The sequence below is a fragment of the Poecile atricapillus genome, chromosome W (genome assembly GCF_030490865.1).
Source record: "Poecile atricapillus isolate bPoeAtr1 chromosome W, bPoeAtr1.hap1, whole genome shotgun sequence".
Classification (NCBI taxonomy): Eukaryota; Metazoa; Chordata; class Aves; order Passeriformes; family Paridae; genus Poecile; species Poecile atricapillus.
In genome coordinates this window covers 95,252,539-95,272,979 of record NC_081288.1, presented here as the reverse complement: position 1 = coordinate 95,272,979, position 20,441 = coordinate 95,252,539, and the positions used below count along the sequence as shown (strand labels likewise).

General features: G+C 42.9%; 1 protein-coding gene across 4 annotated transcripts in view; it reads left to right on the top strand.

Moving 5' to 3' along the window:
- The window catches only part of LOC131591650 (spindlin-Z-like), a 203,544-nt gene that overhangs the window by 3,804 nt on the left and 179,299 nt on the right, over positions 1–20,441 (top strand). The window contains exons 2-3 of one of the 4 annotated variants that reach the window (XM_058862587.1): positions 1,195–1,302; positions 15,616–15,843. The exons of the other annotated variants lie outside the window; for them this stretch is intronic. The gene's annotated coding sequence lies outside the window, so the exon portion shown is untranslated. The remainder of the gene's footprint in view (positions 1–1,194; positions 1,303–15,615; positions 15,844–20,441) is intronic. 4 annotated transcript variants of the gene reach the window in all.

The window sequence follows — 20,441 nt, the reverse complement described above, 5'->3', positions numbered from 1 at the left end:
TTCCTAGTGGTTCAGGGGTAGTCCTGAATACCAAGTTCCCTATGTAACTTTGGGTATAGCCTATTAAGATGATGTTTCCCTCTGAATGTGTACCTCAAAGGCTTTTTAATTCTATCCACTGTATTGCTTGGTGGGTTGTTTTTTTTTTTGTTTTCCCCACATTACTATTAGGTCAGAACAAGTAATGAATATAGGGAACATGGGTAACTATTCTAAGATTACTGCAATGACTAGGTTATAAAGTATAACCTTACTTAGTAAACTGATGTCTACTACTGGTGCTGCTTCTTAAGGTGATATTGCTTTGCCCAGATGTGGCCAGTCACTTCTAAAATGAAGAAGTAAGCTTGACATTTTCATTAGTGTTCACTTGATTCCTTGGAGTGGCTACCTAGAACAGAGGCTAGACAGAGTTAAAAGAATAAAGTAGGTATTTATTAAAGGCCTTCAATAGATACACCTTGAGCAGTGCAAAAGCCTCACAGAGACTACACCCAAGATAGGGTTTACTGTTGTTAGATATATACTGTTGTTAAATGCATACTACTAGCAGATATTTAGTATAGAGACTCGACAAGGTAGAGGCCTTGTCAAATCTCTAAAGGGGGGGGGAATGATGCCTTAAGTTTTAGCTTTTTATATTTTTCAGATCCTGTACTGCATTAGTGTATAACTCTGAACTCCATATAGAGTGTTAGTAAGCTCTCTTCACATTTTGGTCAGACAAAACAATCCTTCCAGGCCTGAGAACCAAGGACACCATCTGCCTCAGGCCCCGAAAAGTATAAATAAAAGTGAATGGGGGGAAGCAAATGGGGGTGGGGTGGGGAAATGACTTCATTACCTGAAGCTATAATTGGACAATCAACCTCTGATGTGCAAATAGAGCAAACTTATATCTGTCTGAGAAACTCGTGACCATCATCCATCTTGGGTGTAGTCTCTGCAAAGCTTTTGCACTGCCCAAGGTGTATCTATTGAAGGCCTTTAATAAATACTACTTTATTCTTTTAACTCTGTCTAGCCTTTGTTCTAGGTAGCCACTCTGACAGTAAATATCTAACAGTAAATATCTATTTGATCTAAAGCATACTAAGCTGTGATTATGCTAATTTCTGAAAAAAACCTTTACCTATCTATACCTTAAGTTGACCCCCCTTTCAAAAATATAAATTATTTTTTTCTTTTTTTCAGAGCCTGTATTAATCACATTTAAATGTAAAAATGAGCTTTACTAGATCATGACCTCTTACTCCAAGAAGCACAACTGAAAGACATATCAAACATCAGACTTCTGGTCTGGTATGTGTTAAGATCAAATAATAATTTTCAGAACACAAAGAGTTTCCTAGTTTAGTATGTATTTTCTTTATTAAAAATTCTTCCCTAGTATGTTCAAAAAAGGTAACTGCACTGTATAATTTCAAGCTTGCTGTTGAGATTTTTAAATCTGGAATTTTCCAGCAGCATAGAAGAAAGCATGTTCTAGAATAGTTCTCTTGATTTTTTTTTATTGGGTATAATTGGCAAGGTTGGGGTGTAGGGGGAGAGTAGTGTGGCTTCACAAGTGACCTATGTGAGAGAAATTTGTTGACTGCCCTGTACTGGTTAGAGTTGGTTCTAGGCAGCTCATCATCAACCCCATTGCAAGTCAAAGATGAGCCAATCAGTAAACTTTGTGGTGCCTCTGTGAAAATAAAGCAAGGGAGGGTGGTAAATGCTGAAAAAAAGGAAGAAAATAAATAACAGCAGAGCAGAAGAAAGAGAAGACAGAAGACCATGCTGGAACAGGAAGAGAGCAGGAGCTGAAGTGTTAGTCTGAGCAGGAGGTAGGAGGCCTGACTCTAAAGGGACTGCTACCAGTACAGGAACCACCACACACTGACCCAAATTTCCTGAGCTGCCTCTTGCCCCATCAAAGAGACTTTTGTTTGATGATGGGATTGGAGAAAGAACAGAGGGAAGGAGAGATTTTGCAGAGGCAAGGGATGATGAAGTGGATTGAAAGCTATCTGAATGGCTGGACCCAGAGAGTGGTGATCAGTAGTACAAAGTCTAGTTGGAGGCCAGTAGCTAGTAGTGTAGCCCAGGGGTTAATACTGTATTCAGTCTTTTTCAACATCTTCATTAATGGCCTGGATGGATGGGGCAGAGTGTACCTTCAGCAAGGGAGGGAGTGACTGATATACCAGAGAGTTGTGCTGCCACCCAGAGGGACCTGGGCAGGCTGGAGAAATGGGGTGACAAAAATCTCATGAAAATCACCAAAGGGAAGTGTCAAGTTCTGCCCCTGAGAAACAACTTCATGTACAAGTACATGTGGGGAGCCACCCATCTGGAAAGCAGCCTTGCAGAAAAGGACCTGGAGATCCTGGTGAACACCAGGTTGAACATGAGCCAGCAATGTGCCCTTGTGGCAAAGAAGCCTGCTGTTATGCTTGACTGCATTAGGCAAAGTATTGCCAGCAGGTCAAGGGAGGTGATCCTTCCTTTATATTAAGCACTGGTGAGGTTGCACACAGTGTACTGTGTCCAGTTCTGGGCTCCAGAGTACAGGAGACATATGGACATACTGGACAGACCCCAGTGAAGGGTGACTAAGATGATTAAGGGACTACAGCATCTCGCATCTGAGGAAAGACCGAGAGAGCTGGGAATGTTAACCTGAAGAAAATAAGGCTTGGGTAGAATCTTATCTATAAATACCTGAAATATGTAATGAAGATGGAGCCAGACTCTTTCCAGTGGTACACAGGGACAGGACCAGAGGGAATGGGCACACAGTGAAACACAGAAGATCCCATCTGAGCATTAGAAAACACTTCTTTACTGTGAGGGTGACCAAGCACTGGGACAGGGTGCCCAGAGAGATGGTGGCGTCTCTGTCCTTGGAAATATTCAAAATCTGTCTGGACATAGTACTGGACAACTGGCTCTAGGTGGCCATGCTTGAGCAGGGGAGTTGAACCAGATGACCTCCAGATGTCCCTTCCAACCTCAACCATTCTGTTATTTTGTGATTTCTGAGGGAGAATGAGCATGGCTTTTTGTTTGTTTCAGTAACAGAATTGGTAATAAAAATATTTTAATTGACAGCAAATTAAATTGATTGAAATTCCCCAAAAATCAGTACACTTTTTTGCTCATAACACATTTATGTTGTTTTCCTGTTATGTTTGACACAGTATTTGAAAAAGGATAACTAAAATTCAGTACAGTTCTTAGGTTTCTGGTATGCTTAGATAATGGACAACATCATACCAATGAACATTTGTTTTTTAGTTCTTCTGTATATCTGTAACTTATCTGGTCTTCAACTTGAATTGTAAAATGTTTGGAGAGTAAACTGTCTTTAAATTTTCTAGGAATTATACAAATAATGAAAATAAGGCTTGGAAAATGTAGGTTGTCTAACACATCTTGTATTCAAAAGACAGCTACATCTGTATGATTTGGGATGGTTGTTTGCCTATCCTGTTCCTTAATCTCCTGTATATTGGGGAGTCATAAGATCTCTGTCTTAATGTTGAAAGAAGACACAAGGTTTCATTAATGGTTGATTTGCCATCAGTGGAACTGCAGTTATAGGATATCTGATCTGTCAAAATATCCACTGACAGGAGTGTCTTCAAAAAACAGCCTAAGAGAAAATTGTCTTTTGCGTGGTACAAATACTTTTTAAAAATCTGACTCTTAAAAGATTTTTGAGTTAGGGAATACACAGGTGTTTGACATATTTGGAAATTAAGTACTTATTGCTTGACATTTTGTGAGTAGGGGGAGCATTCACAAAAGCTGCCCTCAGGTCCCAGAGTCATCTCTACTAAGGAAAAGGTTTTTTCTAGAAGGGACTCAAGATAGAAATCTCTCTTGGTCCACTGACTGCTGAGGGCACCTCAGGTGACTACTGGCTTATTTTTATTGCTAGTATTTGTGAATGAAATCTCTTTTGATCTTCTGTGTGTGTCCTCTGTCCCCCTCATTTTATAAGTATAAACATACTTTACTGTTAGGTGTCAACCATAAGACAGAACAAGCAACTTCTCTTCTGGTTTATGTACTGTCCTAATGACACTGAAATCAGCCAGAATAGACTTTCAACACAATTTTAAGCATTAGAAAGCAGGCATTTTTTATCTGCATAGAACACACAGAGGATCTCTCCTTATTCTGTGTGTACGATGAGACTTTACAACAAGGTATTTATCCATCATCATACATATTCATTACAGTGTACCTTCTATCTGATACATAAGCATCACTTTCCTAGAACTAATTTGCATGCATCTGCCTCCTACTGGAAGTCCTTTTATGGTCCTGGAGGGTCTTCAAAAGGGGTCTCTGGTGGTTGTATTCACTGAATGCTTCGATATTAAAGGTGACCTTTCCTTGAACTTTTTCTTTGGGCATGTGCTGTTGCTTCTTGTTACGTAACATGAAAAAACCTACTGTAGGCCTCTTTATCTGGTTCTCCACTGTTTCCAGCTATGTTTATCATCCTGTGTGCATACCTTTACATCCTTTTATCTTTTTTTGACAGTTAGTCTTTAAGCTCTGTTCAGCAACTTCAGGGAAACTGAAAATTTCTATTCTCTATGTTATTTATCACTAACAATTCACTTGTTTAAAGTTGGGGGGGAGGGAGGGAGGGATTGACTGACTCGTACCCTCAGTTATAGCAGTGTTGGCTTGTATAGAGAGGATGATGGGGCAAATTTAATTCATATGACTAGAGATGTAGCTGTCAATGTTGGATGAAAAGTATATTTTTAAATGGTAATGACTAGGGACAGGATTCTTAGCTGTGAATAAACATCCTAGTTGTCAGTCATGCTGAGGCCTCTAACCACAGTTCTGGGAGACTGTATATTTGGATGGGGGTAGAGCAAGTTTAAATATGAAGCAGGGATGGTGGGAGAAAATAGGAAGAACAGGAACAAGTTTTGTGGGTCAAAACAAAGACAGGGAGATTGCTTGCCAATTAACTGCCATGAGCAAAACAGACAACTTGGGGAATTTAATTACCAGAGGAGTGAGGTTTTTAAAAAGCTTAATTTATTGCCAAGTCATTTATTTATTTATTTATTTTTATTTATATATATAATTGCTAATTCAAATATTGGGAAACAGAATAAAAACAAACATTAAAAACCTTATGGAGAACACACTTAGGAAAACACTTTTCCTTCCCCGTTTCCCAGCCTCTGCTTTACTCCAAACTCTTCCCCTTGCTCCTTATGTCTGCAGGTTACATTTAGTCCCTTCAGTGATGCAGTGTGTGTATGTGTAAGTTGTTATGGTCAGCATATAGCAGCTTCTCTGCTGCTCATTCCTTGTCACTTTTTTTCTGCTCTGGCATGGGTTCTCTACAGACTGCAGTTCCTTCAGGAGTGTTTGCTCTGCTATGAAACTCTTTCTGTTCTGACCTTGGTGTTTCCTCTGTTGTTTTTCACTTCTTTTTGTTCCCTTCTTCCATTTTAAAATGTTTTCACAGAGGTGTTGCCAGCTTTGCTGATTGGTTCAGCTTTGGCCTCTGGTGGATTTGTTGATGAGCATGCTGGAACTGGCTGTGGCAGGTGCAGGGTAGTCCCTAAGTTCTTGCCACATACACCCAATGGAATATGAAAGGCAGAGGGAGGTGCCTGTTCTTGTGTGTGCTCTATTTATCCATAGGGTAGACTTCCAGAAAGCCTTACCTGTATATAAGGGGATGGATACCCTGATTTCTGAGAGCCTTTTTCCTTTTCTGTGAGTTTTTTTGTTTGTTACTGCCAATATATATATTTATGCAAAATCTCAGGAAATCCAGGACATAATTGTTTATGTTGTTGAATCCAGTTCAGGTCAGACATAAAGCTTTCTGCAAATTTTTTTTCAAGCTATGAGGAGGAGGATCTATCTCTTGTACCTGCCAAAAGTTCTCACTCTAAGGTCCTATCTTGGTGAATGTACGTTCCCATTTCTTTTCCATTTGTGCCACATGTACAATAAATAAAATAATTTAAAAGCAAGATTTTTTAATAAAAATTATTATCAAAGTAAGAAATTAATACACATTTTTTGTAGGACAAACAAGGTATGCTAGGGAAAAAAAGATTCCAAGATGGTCTTCATTCTTAGAGTCTTGGCTTCCTTCTTGCCATATTTTTTCACCTCTCTGCTAATACAGGACAAGAACTAAATGTTTGAGGCATATATTTTGCTTGTCTGTAGAGGCAATTCCTCAAAATCTATTCACAGACAGTCCTTCCAGTTATAAAACTACCTTCTTTCTCTGCTGAATTCTTGCATCTGTAAATTATTCTAGGTGTTGGTAAGTGCTACCAAATACTGGTCTGGTTCATAAGGGGAGTGTTGTTTTCCCAAGATGCTAGGTATTTTGTGTTCTGAAAAAACATTCTAGCAAGAGGGGATAAGCACAGAATAGAGTGAATTCTTTAGCTACAGGTTGGTTTTGACAGCTCACTTAAAAGAAATTTAAACCAGTTTTGCTAATTTCTGAAGGAAAACTGTTCATATACTTACAAACTTATGCAGGTGTTCTCTGAAAGTACATTTTTTCATAGCCCAATATACAGCTTTTCACCAAATAACTTAAAATGTTTATTCTTCTTCTTAAATACCTCTATAAGGTCTTCTGGTTCTCATTTATTTTCATGGATATGCAAATATGCATTCATTTCAGAGACAGTTCTTTGTGCATTTTTTCCTCCGCTTCTTAAAGCAATAGCAGTATCATGATCACTATTCTCTGTTTTTTCCTCTTTCTGGGAAGGGTTGTCAGTTTTACAACTTTATTTCCCCCCCCCCCATTCCTTTTTTCTTTCTTTTTTAATTATTCAGGATGTTACTTGTTTTCCGTGAAAAATCTGAAAGACCTGTATATAAATAGAAAATAACATACAGTGCTATGATGCTGAGGAGTAATCTTTTGTGTGTGTGTGTGTGTGTGTGTAAAAACCAAACTCACAACACACCAGTACAGTAAGCAGTTTAAGTTCTCATTTGCCCTTGCTGATGATTTCAGTGTTAATTACAATATTTAAATTATCAGTATTACAGGGCTATGATTTCTTTTCTATGGCTGTGCTACTCTTCTACAAGCAACACTTCACTTTAAAGAACTATTTTTCACTGACCTTTCAAATTTATAAATATATAGACTATTTGGCAGGGCTCCTCTCAAAGAGTTTTTCTCCCAGTCAGTGCTCAAGTCCTGACCCAGATGCAACACCTTGCACTTGGATTTGTTGAACTTCATGAGGTTCTCGTGGGCCCAATTCTCAGATTTGACCAGGTCCCTCTGGCTGGCATCCCTTCCTTTTGTTGTCAGCTGCACTGCTCAGCTTGGTATCATCTGCAAACTTGCTGAGGGTGCACTCGATCCCATTGTCTATGTCATTGATAAAGATATTAAAGAGCACAGGTCCCAAGACAGAGCCCTGAGGAACACCATTCATCACTGGCCTCCACCTGAACATAGAGCCATTGACAGCAAGTCTCTGGCTGCATCCATCCAGCAAATTCCTTATCCACTGAATAGTCCATACATCAAATCCATGTCTCTCCAATTTGGACATAATGATGTGTGGTACCATATCAGTCCAAACCAAAATAAAACTACCTATGTGGAGGTGGGGATGGAGGGGGGAGGGAGGGAGGAGAAGGAGAGACAAAAGGATAGAAAGGGTAACAATAAAAAGGAATATGGCCTAAAGGCCCAACAGCACTTAAACTTAACAGCACTTTAACAGTATTTTACTTAACTTATAACTGAAACAATTTAGCAAAGGATTCATATAGGATTTAGTATACCACAACAGTAATTTACTTACAGGCCTAACTTAGAAATCTAAAGTACTTAAGAATCTAGGAGAGCAGCATTTCCCCCACATTTGATATAGCATATGCACACCTGCATGAACACATAAAGAGTCTGCACAATGTACCTGTGAAAAATTCCTCTTGAAGGTAGTGAAATACTCTCTTCAGATGCCTTTGTGTCTTCTCAACTGGTGAAGGGCTGAGCCTTGAGGAATAGGGGTGTCAGCCCAGGATCTGTTGTCATTTTCTAGTCCTCGAGTATAGCTAACTTGAAGGTTCGCTGGCTCTGAGAGGCTCCACTCAGAGGGAGGTTGCTGGTTGCAGCTGCTGTGATCCAGAAGAGCTCAAAAGGTCTCAGTTTGGACTGCTGTTTATAGGCTCACAAGAGAGTGGGCTTTAGTCATAACAGTGTTTCACCCTCGCCACACTTCAGGTCAGAAACTCTTTGAAAATGTGAAATCAAAAATATTATTCCACTTGTTATTCAGGCGAAGAAATTTTCCAAAGCTTTTCATTAAAAAAAGAACAGGAGTTCATAAGGCAGCACTAGTTCCTGGGAGCAGACAGTGTTTCTGATAAGCTCAAGAGAAGCTGAGCTCAGATGCTGTTTGTCAAGCCCAAGGCCTAACAAACATTTCTAAGATCATAGTGCGACCTGGAGGAGGTGGGGGATGCACCACAACAATGAATAAGGACAAAACACTTGCATTCTACTACTTGAAGTTCACTCCCATCTACCTATGGTGGATTGACTTTGACTGGCTGCCAGGTACCTACTAAGCAATTCTGTTACTCCCCCTTGTCAACAGGATGGGGAGAAAATAAGATGAAAAACTCATGGGGTGAGATAAAGGCATTTTATTGAAGAAAAGCAAAGGCTGTGTGTCGCTCTATTGGGAACGGCGAGAAGAATGACACAGACTCTCTTGGGAGTTGAACTGGAGAATTTCTCTTGGTTTATTACCTCATATCTTTTTTATAGACCGATATGTGAAAGTACAGAAAAGTAAAACTCTTATTGGTTAGTAAACTAACACATCACCATCATTGGTCAGTGGGGTACACTACCCCTCGACCTTCTCTTGCAAGAAAACAAGGAACAGACAAACAGCACCTGCAAGGCTGTCTTCTATCTCTGAGGATTGTTTTAATTCCTCCTTTTGATTTCCCAGGCCACTTTCTCAGGCAAGACTGAGAAAGTTATGTGGCCTGCTATTCCAAAGGCACTGTGCTCCCTGCTTCATAGTTAGCATCCATAGCTGTGCATAGGAGCAAAAAGTTTTATTTTCTACTTTCTATCAGCAGACGATGTCCAGCAACTTCCTAGCAAGTCCTCTCTAATTTGATATCCTTCTATGATAAGGTCACCCACCTCGTGGATGAAGGGAAGGTGGTGGATGTAGGTTTTCTTGGATTTTAGTAAGGCTTTTGATACTGTCCCTCACAGCATCCTTTTGGACAACTTGTCCAACTGTGAGATGAGCAGGTTCATGGTGCACTGGGTGAAGAACTGGCTGAAGGGCAGAGCCCAAAAGGTTGTAGTTAGTGGAAGGAACTACATCAGGCTGCTGACTGGTCACTAGCAGTGTTCCTCAGGGCTCAATTCTAGAGCCAGTTCTGTTCGATATTTTGATCAGTGATCTGGAGGCAGGAGTTGAATGTACCATCAGCAAATCTGCAGAGGATATCAAACTGGGAGGGGCTGCTGACTCTCTTGAGGGTCAAGAAGCTTTGCAGAGGTATATATATAGATTGGAGCATTGGGCTGTCATTAATGGCATGAAAATTAGCAAGAACAAATGCTGCATTCTGCACGAGGTACGAGTATTAATTGGGAGAGGAGTGGCTAGAGAACAGCCCTGCAGGAAAGGATTTGGGGATGCTGGTTGAGAACAGGCTCAACATAACTCAGCAGTGTGCTCTGGCAGCCAAGAGGGCAAAATGTGTTCCAGGGTGCATAAAACACAGCATAACCAGCTGGTCAAAAGAGGTGATTATCCTTCTGTATTTAGCATTGGTGCAACCTCATCTTGAGTTTTGTGTGTAGTTCTGGGCCCCACAAAATGCTGGAGTCAGCATAACTGCCACCCTGGACTTCTGGAGGGCAGACTTTGTCCTGTTTAGGAGACTGGTTGAGAGAGTTCCTTGGGAGGCAGTCTTGAAGGGCAAAGGATTCCAGGAAGGGTGGACGTGTTTTAAGAAAGAAATCTCAAAGGAGTCAGGAGCAGGGCATTTCCATGCTGAAAGAAAAGCCAGCACAGAAGACAACTGGTGTGGCAGAACAGAGAGCTTTAGCTCAAACTCAGGGAGACAAAGAGTTTATCACCTCTGGGAAAAGGGGCAGGCAGCTCAGGACTACAAGGATGTAATGAGGTCATAGAGGGAGAAAATTAGAAGGGCCAAAAAACCCAGCTAGAACTTCATCTGGCCACTGCTGTAAAAGACAACAAAAAATGTTTCTACAAATACATCAGCAACAAAAGCAGGGACAAGGAGAATCTCCATCCTTTTTTGAATGTGGGGGGAAACATAGTAACAAAGGATGAGGAAAAGGCCAAGGTACTGAATGTCTTCTTTGCCTCAGTCTTTAGTAAGACCAGTTGTCCTCAGGGTACCCAGCTTCCTGAGCTGGAAGACAGAGCATAATAAAGGGGAGCAGAATAAAGGCCCCATAATCCAGAAGGGAATGGTCAGAGACCTGCAGTGCCACTTAGACCTCTACAAGTTGATAGAGGTAGATGGAATTCACCCAAGGGTACTGAGGGAGCTGGCTGAAGTGCTTACCAAGCCACTTTCAATCATTTACCAGCAGTCCTGGTCAACCAGGGAGGTCCCAGGTGACTGGAAATTAGCAAATGTGACACCTATCTATAGGAAGGGTCGAAAGGGGGATCTGGGGAACAACAGGCCTGTCAGCCTGACCTCAGTGCCGAGGAAGGGCATGGAGCAGATCATCTTGAGTGCCGTCATGTGACACATACAGGACAAACAGGGGATCAGGCCCAGCCAGCATGGGTTTATGAAAGGCAGGACCTGCTTGACTGTCACTGTTGGACACGAAATGATTCACATAGACACCGCTCGATGTGGGATAGAGGAAGAAGAAACTTTATTCTGTCGTTCCAGTATTTTTAGATTCTCGACAACGACCAGGGATTGGATAGCTAGGTTACCACCTTCCCAACCACACTGGTCGTAAGAAACGTCCATCAAGACATATCTTTAATAGAATGTATAAACATCTATGTTTATAGTTACTTTCCTGGGAAACTGTCTAGAAATTATGAAAAACAATATCAGAAGGCTTTATTCTCAGGGCAACACTTGACAAACTTGATCTCCTTCTATGGCAAAGTGACCTGCTTAGTAGATGACAGAAAAGCTGTAGATATTGTCTACCTAGACTTCAGTAAAGCCTTTGCCACCATTTCCCACAGCATTCTCCTGGAGAAATTGGCTTCCCCTGGCTTGGACAGGTGAACTCTTCACTGGGTAAAAAACTGGGTGGGTGGCTAGGCCCAGAGAGTGGTGGTGAATGGAGTTACAACAGGCTGGCAGTCAGTCATGAGTGGTATTCCCCAGGGCTCAGTACTAGGGACAGTTCTATTTAACATCTTAATTGATGACCTGGTGTCATTGTTTAGGGCAACAAGGCTGGTGAAGGGTCTGGAACACAAGGCCTCACAAGTCCTATGAGGAGCAGCTGAGAAAGCTGAGGTTGTTTATCCTGGAGAAGAGGACACTCAGGGGAGACCCTATCTGTTGCGTTGCGCTGCAACAGAGTCATGTCCAGTATGTCACAGTCCTTAATCTCTTCGTAATGAAGGGCACAGTCCTTAGTATCCGGCCTTGGCTCCGGTACTGGTGTTATGGGCGCCGCCATTTTGGATGTTTCAACTTCCCTGGAGGGGATGTGAGCCATGATGGAAAGGGCACAACCACCAGAGGTGGAGCATCTGGAGAAAGGGGTGGAACCGGAGGAGGAGTTACTGGGGGGGAAGGGAAGGCTTAGGGACCAGAAAAGAAGGAGCAGGGCGGGAAAGAGTGATCCCAAATGGCATGGCCAGCACAATTTTGGGAAGGGGGAGTCTGGGACGGCTTGACATCTTCACTTTCCCAGATAGGGAACCGGGAATATGGAAAGACAGGGGGCGAAGAAGGACACAAGATGGCAGGCAGATGGTAGCAAACCCATGTCTCTCTGGACAGTTTCTGTCCCTTGTCCTGCCTTCAGGAAAAGGGGGGATAGGGTGGCAGAGAAGGACATGGGGTGACAGGGAGACGGCAGCAGCCTTGTGCCCTCCTGGCATTTTTCACCCTTTGTCCTGCCCCTAGGAACAAAGGATAAGGGAAGATATGGGGAGTTATACATCTAAAAGAAAAGGGGGCTACACAGAAGCCAAAAAGGAGTCCATGGGAGTAGCAACACCGTCCATATCATCTATACCGTCCATAAAACTCCTTCCCGTGTATAACAAAAAAACTTAAACTGTCCGTAAATGTCTCGTTGGGCAATGGTAAATGTTAGTCCCATCACCTGGTCCCCTTACTGGGGACTTCCCCCCCGTAAGCCTTTTACCCCCATGTCTTTGAGGTAACTCTCAACCCAGCCCTCCTGCCAGGTACTCTTGAGTCCTCCTTTTTAATATGGGGGTCCTGCCAGCTGACAAGCCATCAGCGGGTGACTTATGGGGTGTCAGTGGAGCCGGTTGTGCTGTCCTCCTGTTGCCCTTATTCTCCACCATTCATTGCGTTGTGTTGCAACAGAGTCACGTCCAGGGAGGGTGCAGCTACTGGTGACTGCCATGAGAAATCAACGAGACGGGTCTCCATTTGGTTAAACTCAAGAATCGATTTATTAGGGTGTCACAAACACAGGATTTAACTGAGCATAAACCAGAGATGAAGAACCCAGAACAAAGGCAGGGTGGTGGGTTTTATGGGATAGAGCAAGGGTGGAGCTTAGGGTCTGAGTCCAACAGGGGCACAAACCAGTAGAGGCACAACAGGAGGGGCCACGAAAATAAATGCAGCATACACCAGCAACACAAGAAGAGTAGAACATCCCTAGCTGACACTTTACAAGGGACCTGGGAGCAGAGCAACTACCCCCAGACCCACAGGGCACATCCCCCAAGGCAGAGGGGCAGAGTCTACTCCTCCCGGGACTTAAAGACATACCCTTCACCTTAACACTGCTCATCTAAAGTCAAATCCCTGCCTCTTTGGGCAGGGGCAGGCCACACCTATCACTCTCTACAACTACCTGAAAGGGGGTTTTAGTCAGGTGAGGATTGGTCTCTTCTCCCAGGTAACTAGCAACTAGACAAGAGGACACAGTCTTAAGCTATGCTAGGGGATGTTTAAGTTGGACATTAGGAAGAAATTCTTCACAAAAAGGGTGATTGGGCATTGGAATGGGCTTCCCAGGGAGGTGGTGGAGTCACTGTCCTTGGATGTGTTTAAAAAAGACTGGATGCGGCACTTAGTGCCATGGTCTGGCTGATATGGTTGTGTTAGGTCATAGGTTGGACTTGATGATCTCAAAGGTCTTTTCCAACCTAATTGACTCTTTTCCAACCTAATTGACTCTATTTAACCCCATCTAGCAGCCAAGCCCCATGCAGCTGCTTGCTCACTCTCCCACCAGCAGGATCGGGGAGACAACTGGAAGGTTACAAGCTAGAAAACATGTGGGTTGATATAAAGACAGTTTAATAGGGAAAGCAAAAGCTGCACACACAAGCAAAGCAAAACAATAAATTAATTCACTGCCAACCCATAAAACATGCCTGCGAAATGTGAGAACACAGGGATTCCACCCCTTATTCCATACCATTTACATTATGCTCAGGTCTGTTACGAATGGAGAGGGGAGAGCTTAGATAAATCCCTGCCTTTCCAGGCTTCTGGCAGTAGGCAATGGCTTCATTGAGGTGGCCAGCACCCCAAAACCCACTCTTGCATAGAAGTTCTTAATAATGACTGATCAGGCCTATCACAACAGTAATTATTTATTTGAATAGGCCAAGGAAACAGACATAAGACTTAAACAGATTACTTACTACACAGGATAACACAAAAGAGCTACTAGTGGATAAAAAATACAGTGCACCATAATAATAATAAAGGTACCTATGTTACAGCTTGCAAAGAAATAGTATAGATTAGGAGTCAATGTCACCAACGAATGACAGCAGTGTTCAGAGAATCTCCTTAATATCTCTCAATCCCAGGGAAGTAACTCAATGTCAATGTCTTAACAGTGAGGAGAACTCTCCACACACTCAGAGTGTATAAGAGATTTCTGATTTCATGAAAATCATAGTGGTCTTTTATAGGTGTAAAAATGCTTATGTTCTGCAGTCACTAATTGTAGGTTTTCCTTTCTCACCATTCAAGACAGGATGTGTATTACTGGCTAAGGAAGTTCTCAGCCAAGATAATTCATCACATGACAAATCATTCTGGCCTAACCTAGCCATATGTTATGGGGAAATAAGATTTTGCTGTATCAGGGGTGAAAGATCCTGCCACATGGTCCCACCCTTTGCAGACACATTGACTTTTACCTCATGGAGTGGTGGTTACAGTCACCTCTTGCTTCCATGGTATAAAAGCATCCACTATGTATGTGCACACTATTGTTGAGTGTTTTTGGTGAACATTGATCTCCTAAGGGCTATTTCCTGTAAGGTGTTGAATGTTATCAATTTTTGATAGGATGTACCTGTTTGTTGCTTTAGCATGTGTGTTTATGCATCAGATCATGTAATACATGCACACACACACACACACATATATATATATATAGGAATGATTACTGATAAATCAAGAGAACACAAGATATAGCATTAAGTTCAGAATGTTCATGGTAATTGGGGACAATCTGTCATTTGACTTGTGTTGTCATCAGTGATGTAGGATAGGTTTTTTCCCACCCCCTGAGTCTTAAAATCATGAGTGGATGAGATGCAAATCAGGGATAAAGAAGAGTTCATGGAGGTAGCTTCTTGATTGTACTGACTAGAGGAGTTTGATAGGTGGTCAGTAGCTCTTTTACTTCAATTCACGCTTCTTAGTCCAATGTTCTTCAGTGAAGGTCAGTACTTTGCACATTCTTGCTTAACATATCAAGTGTTAGACAATTCTACAATAATCTAAATTGATATACATGTATTATATAATAGTCTGATTGTCACAGGGGAGTCAAAATGTAGTGGAACTCAATTGTTTGTGCTTGCTTATTATTTATGTTTTACCCCGAGGAGATAAGATGAGGTAGATAAATTCAAGTTATATTTAAGGAAAGGGTTTTCTTTTATCCACCATGACAATCAGGGTGAAGACAAATATTCTAAGGTAATTCTTGCAGAAAATTACAAACACATATGATTACTAATTAAAACAACTAAAAGCTATTAGATTATTTAGTATCTTAACAGTGTTAATTGAGAAATACTATGTAAACAAGTTCCAGTATAATAATTGTCTATTCTTTCAAGTTTTTTAGAGGAAGTTGTTCTTGTTAAAATTACACATTTTGTTAAATCAAATTTTGCAAATTTGGAATAGGATCCATGTGCTAAAGATTAATTTTACAACTATGATAATTATGCCAATCAGTTTTCTTAAGGTTGCATTTAAGTTCCTTTCCTTGGTCTTTTTGTATTTCATGCAAGACTCCAGTGTTTTTCCTAATTTCCTCTTGGTCAGTTTGTATTCTCAAGGTTTGGTCTATATATACTCAGCAGCTGGTATTTATAACTGTGCATACCTGTCCTGGTTTAGGGCAAATTTGGGAGAAAACCTACAATGGGGCCCCCTCTGCGAAGCAAACCCACGTGGCCCCTTTCTCCCACCCCCCAACTGGTTCGGGAAGAGATTTCTCTGAGAGAAGTGGAAGAAGCCTGTTTATTTAACAGGCAAAGCACTACTCAGCACAAGAATGAACAATATCAAATTACAAAACCTCTCGCCACTCTGAAGAGATGACAAAATTCAGAGGGTCTCCTTCCTGTGAGTATTTGCTCTGTTATCAATCCCTCTGGTGCTGGAAAATGACGCTGCCCAGGCTAAGCTACCGGTAGTCCACGGGTGCAAGCTCCCGGTGCTCCCCTGAGTCCCCAGTCCAGAGCAGGTTCAATCCGTTCCAAGAAAAGGGAAAGAAAAAAGTCCAAGAAGACCCCTCTGTTTCAGCTAGCTGGAAAAGCAAAGGCGATCTCTCTTGTTGTCTGTCTGTGTTGTAGTCAAAACCCCGTCCCGGGATGCGGGGGGAGCAAGTACAGTCTCTCATAACAGACTCAGTGCTTCTTCTCCACTCACTTTTACTCTTAGATGAAGTTTTAAGGATACAAAACCTATTTCTGGGCTAGGTGGCCAAATGGGGATACAATTTAACATCACAATCACCCCAGGGCAATACCCCCTTATCCCCATCTCGTCAACTTGCTTCCAAAACTAACGTATTCTAACTCTGCACACACATACATATTCACATAAAAACTTCCCCCCCGTTCCACCCAAAAAAATGCAAGCAATATCCATCATGCCCCTGTCACGTCCCACACCAAGCCACTGAATCCAGGCCCCAGGCTGCAGAGCTGCAGGATTCCCCACTCTCATGTTACTCACTCTAAACACCATCTTTCACTTGCTCATGCTTTCAACACTTACACATTTCCTTCTATTTAATGTCTGTGTAGTTTAATGTACAGACAATGGCAGTAACCTTTTACCCAATGATCAGATCTCCCTGAGGTACACATCGTGTTGTTCCATCTCTCTGCATTATCCACCATGTGCAACCTGGTCCTTGAGCAAAGACAACCCCATGAATGGGTTTGTCTGTACTCAAGGTAGAATTGACCCAAAACATCCTCTCTAACAGACCTCTGACTTGTACCACTGTGACTTTGTTTCCATCTACTACATGTAGAGACTCAGATTGGGCAGGACCTGCTTGGTTGGTGGAACCTCTGGTGTTGACTAACCAGGTGGCCTTTGCTAGATGCTGCTCCCAGTTTTTAAAAGATCCTCCACCCAGTGCTTTTAAGGTATTTTTTAACAATCCATTGTACCTCTCCACTTGACCTGCAGCTGGTGCATGATAAGGAATATGGTACACCCACTCAGTGCCTTGTTCCCTAGCCCGGGTGTTTATAAGGTTGTTCTTGAAATGAGTCTCATTGTCAGACTCAATCCTCTCAGGGGTACCATGCCTCCAAAGGACCTGCTTTTCAAGTCCCAGGATGGTGTTATGGGCAGTGGTGTGAGGCACAGGGTAGGTTTCCAACCATCCAGTGGTGGCTTCCACTATTGTGAGCACGTAGCGCTTGCCTTGGCGGGTTTGAGGCAGTGTGATGTAGTCAATCTGCCAGGCCTCCCCATACTTGTATCTGGACCACCGCCCACCGTACCAGAGGGGCTTCAACTGCTTGGCCTGTTTGATCACAGCACACATCTCACAGTCATGAATAACCTGAGAAATACTGTCCATGGTTAGATCCACCCTCGTTCTCATGCCCACTTCTAGGTGGCATCTCTACCCTGATGACCTGAGGCATCATGGGCCTATCAAGATAGGAATAACTCCCTTGTGTTGCTAATCTAGGTCTGTCTTTGACACCTCTATCTTTGCGGCCTGATCTACCTGCTTATTATTTTGGTGTTCCTCATTAGCTCTATTCTTAAGGACATGGGCATCTATGTGGCGGACTTTCACTGGTAGTCTCCCTACCATGGTAGCAATATCTTTCCACTCTTTAGCAGCCCAAATTGATTTTCCTCTGCACTGCCAATTAGCCTCTTTCCACCTCTCCAGCCATCCCCACAGAGCATTGGCCACCATCCATGAATCCGGGTAGAGGTAGAGCTTTGGCCACCTCTCTCTTTCAGCAATGTCCAGGGCCAGTTGAACAGCTTTGAGTTCCCCAAGTTGACTTGTTCCAACTTCTCCTTCAGTGGCCTCTGCGACCTGTCGTGTGGGGCTCCATACGGCTGCTTTCCACTTCTGGTTCATCTTTACGATGCGACAAGAACCATCAGTGAAAAGTGTATTGTGTTTCTTCTGCTGGCAGTTGGTTATATGGTGGAGCTTCTTCAGCCTGTGTCACCTGCTCTTGTTCTTCATCTGTGAGACCAAAATGTTCACCTTCAGGCCAGTTTGTAATTATTTCCAAAATTCCAGGGTGATTCAGTTTACCAATATGGGCGTGCTGCGTGATAAGAGGAATCCACTTGCTCCATGTGGCACTGGTGGCATGGTGGGTGGAGGGAACCATTCCTTTGAACATCCATCCTACCACCGGTAGTCAGGGTGCCAGAAGTTGTGCTTCAGTGCCAATCACCTCTGAGGTAGCTTGGCTCTTTCACAGGCTGCTAAAATTTATTTTTCTGTTGGGGTGTAATTGGCTTCAGATCCTCTGTAGCTTTGACTCCAAAATCCTAATGGTCGGCCTCGAGTCTCACCAGGCACCTTCTGCCAAAGGCTGCAGGACAGACCATGGTTCCCGGCTGCAAAGTAGAGTACATTCTTCACATCTGGTCCCATCCTGACTGGTCCAAGAGCTACCGCATGAGCAATCTCCTGCTTGATCTGGGCAAAGGCTTGTTGCTGCTCAGGGCCCCAATGGAGATTATTCTTCTTCCAGGTGACCAGGTAAAGAGGGCTCACAGTCTGACTGTATTCAGGAATATGCATTCTCCAAAACCCTATGGCACCTAAGAAAGCTTGTGTTTCCTGTTTTCTTCTTATTGGTTGGTGGAGACATTGCTGTGATCTTGTTGATGACCTCAATGGGAATCTGATGCCGTCCATCTTGCCACTTTACCCCCAGGAACTGAATCACACGAGCTGGTCCCTTAACTTTGCTCTTCTTGATGGCAAAACCAGCTTCCAGGAGGATCTGGATGATTTTCTCTCCTTTCTCAAACACTTCTGCTGCTGTGTTCCCCCACACAATGATGTCATCTATGTACTGTAGATGTTCTGGAGCCTCACCCTTTTCCAGGGCAGCCTGGATCAGTCCATGGCAGATGGTGGGGCTGTGCTTCCACCCCTGGGGCAGTCGGTTCAAAGCGTGCTGCATGCCCCTCCAGGTGAAGGCAAAATGAGGCCTGCATTCTGCTGCCAAAGGAATGGAGAAAAATGCATTGGCAATGTCAATAGTGGCGTACCACTCTGCTGCTTTGGACTCCAGCTCGTACTGGAGCTCTAACATGTCCGGCACGGCAGCGCTCAACAGTGGAGTCACTTCATTCAATGCACGATAGTCCCCAGTCAATCTCCATTCTCCTTCAGATTTGCGCACAGGCCAGATGGGGCTGTTGAAGGGTGAGTGGGTTTTGCTGACCACCCCTTGGCTCTTCAGCTCTCAGATCATCTTATGGATGGGGATCACAGCATCTCGAGTTGTTCTATACTGTCGGCAGTGCAGCATCGAGGTGGCAATTGGTACTTGCTGTTCTTCCACATTCAGGAGTCCTACTGCAGATGGATTCTCGGACAGTCCAGGCAAGGTGTTCAGTTGCTGTCGCTCTATTAGGAACGGCGAGAAGAACGACACAGACTCTCTCAGGAGTCAATCAGGAGAATTTCTCTTAGTTTATTGCTTCAGGTCTTTTTCATAGACTGTTATGTGGAAAGTACAGAAAAGAAACTCTTATTGGTTAGTAAACTAACACATCACCATCATTGGTCAGTGGGGCTCACCACCCCTCGACCTTCTCCTGCAAGAAAACAAGGAACAGACAAACAGCACCTGCAAGGCTGTTTTCTGTCTCTGAGGATTATTTTAATTCCTCTTTATGATTTCCCAGGCCACTTTCTCAGGCGAGACTGAGAAAGTTATGTGGCCTGCAATTTCCACATGCTCTCTGTTTCAGAGTTAGCATCCATAATTCACCCTTTTTGTTTAAAAAAATAAAAAGGCAGTGTTTGTAATGTCCTGCTGGGCCCTTTCAGGAAAGAGAACAAACACAGCACGAGAGGTCTAGAACTTGGAATGGATACTGATTTAGAATTTTGGTTTATGTTTTTGATGTTTAAGGATTGTTTTCTTTGCAAGGACTTGATGGTTGACTCTAATACAACTAGTTCAGTGAACTAACACACACAGCAAATAAAACATCGTTAGTCTGCTCAAACTGACAGTCTAACTTGTCAACAGGGAAAATTAAAAGAATACTAAAGTGACAAATTTACTTTAAGAACACTCATATCTAGACTCAGTGAAACTCTACAATCTATAAATTTTTTACAGATCAGTTAGTAATGTAATTCACAATGCTTTGATCTTTTTTTTTTTTTTTTTTGTTGACCATTGGATTTTTTGACTCTCTGCAATCAGTGAAGCAGCTAGGGAAGCTGTTTGCGGTGTGGAGATGGTTGCTTTGTCAGGTTCAGGCTGCCGTTGTTGTTCGTCGGGTTCTGCAGCTGTGTTGTTGAGTGGTTTGAAGTTTGCATGTTCGACGTAAAGCTGTTGTAAAGTTGTCGGTGTTGTTGCTCGCTGAAGCTCTTGCTCAGCTGCTGTTCCCAGCGGTGGTTTCCGTGGCAACAAAGTTGCAATAGTTGGTTGGGGAAGCAGCTTTGTTTGTGGCTCTGTTTGCCCCCCCTG